The 1,390-nt window shown below is 36.3% G+C and overlaps 1 protein-coding gene across 1 annotated transcript in view; it reads left to right on the forward strand.

Annotated features, from left to right (window-relative positions):
• LOC103212901 (olfactory receptor 8J3-like) overlaps positions 1-1,390 on the forward strand; it is a 40,755-nt gene that overhangs the window by 1,692 nt on the left and 37,673 nt on the right. The window lies entirely within an intron of this gene.

A 1,390-nucleotide genomic window follows, 5' to 3' on the forward strand; every position in this document is an offset into this window, starting at 1 on the left:
CAAGTTTAGAACAGTCTGTTCTATCTTGTAGTTGTCTTGACTTCCCTACCATCTAGAAGTTCTGTAACAACACAGTTTGTTCTTTCTTTTTGGTTTGTAGTTGTCCTCATTTGTCACTTGATGTCTCTGATTCCCTGTTTACAATCTTGTAGGCTTATTTACTTTGGATACTTCCATAGTTGTGTTGGTCTAGGTTATATCATCATGTGTGTTAAAGGTCAGTTGTTGTTGTTGTTGGCCATTGTTGCTTCTCTGTCCAGAGGGCACCCTTTAGCATCTCTTGTAAGGTTGGTCTGTTTTTAACAAATTCCTTTAATTTCTACTTATCTGGAAATGTCCTAATTTCACCATCATATTTGGGGGACAACTTTGCTGGATACATAATTCTTGGTTGGAAATTTTTCTCTTTCAGGGTTTTACATATACCATCCCCTGTCCTCTTGTGTGCATGGTTTCTGTGGAGAAATCAGAGGTTAGTCTTATTTGTTGCCCCTTGTAGATAACGTTTTGTTTTTTCCATGCTACTCTCATGATTCTTTCTTTGTCTTTGGTGTTGGTAAGTTTGATGATGATATGTTTGGGTGATTTTCTTTTGGGCTCTATCATGTTTGGGGTTCGTTGGACTTCCTGAATGGATATATTCTCATTTTCATTGTATCACTAAAATTCTCTTCCAACAAATGGTCGACAATTTTCTCTGTGGTTTTATTTGGCTCTTCTTGTTCTGGAATTCCAATTACACATAGGTTATTCCTTTTCATTTGATGGTACCCCACATGAACCTTAGAGTTTCTTCATTTTGTTTTGATCTTTTCTCTGATTTATCCCTTTCCAAAGAAATCTTCAGGTATTTGCCTTCATTCTCCCTATTTCTGTCTTCCAATGATTCAGTTCTGCTACTTAGCCCATTCAATACCTTATCTAATTCTGAATATTTAGTATTAATCTTCTGGATTTCTGTGTAGATTTTGTATCATTTCTACTTTTTCATTTATTTTGTCATTTTGTTCTTGTATTGTCTTTCAAAATTGTTCTAGGGTTTTCTTTGTGTTTTTCCTGATCTGTCTCTTTATTTGTTGAAGATATCTAAATATAATTCTTTTGAATTCCTTATCAGGGACTTCCAATGCTGCATCTTCCTCAGGGTTGTATTTTGGGTCTGTATCCTGGTCCTTTGTTTCTCCTGCTTTATCTAGCTTCTTTGTGTGGCCTGTGATGCTCTGTTGTCTCCAAGGCATTGTGACGTTTTTGTGCTTATATTTAATTGGTGATTGTATGTTGGAGGGACTTGCCCATGATATTCATTTTCATTGTTTTGTTTGTATGTTATCTACCCAAGCAGGGTACTGTGCTCCTCTATTCACTAGTTGACAGCACTTATGCACTCACC

This window comes from Orycteropus afer, unplaced genomic scaffold, assembly GCF_000298275.1.
Source record: "Orycteropus afer afer isolate SDZICR_OR568_19922 unplaced genomic scaffold, OryAfe1.0 scaffold01153, whole genome shotgun sequence".
NCBI classification, from domain to species: Eukaryota; Metazoa; Chordata; class Mammalia; order Tubulidentata; family Orycteropodidae; genus Orycteropus; species Orycteropus afer.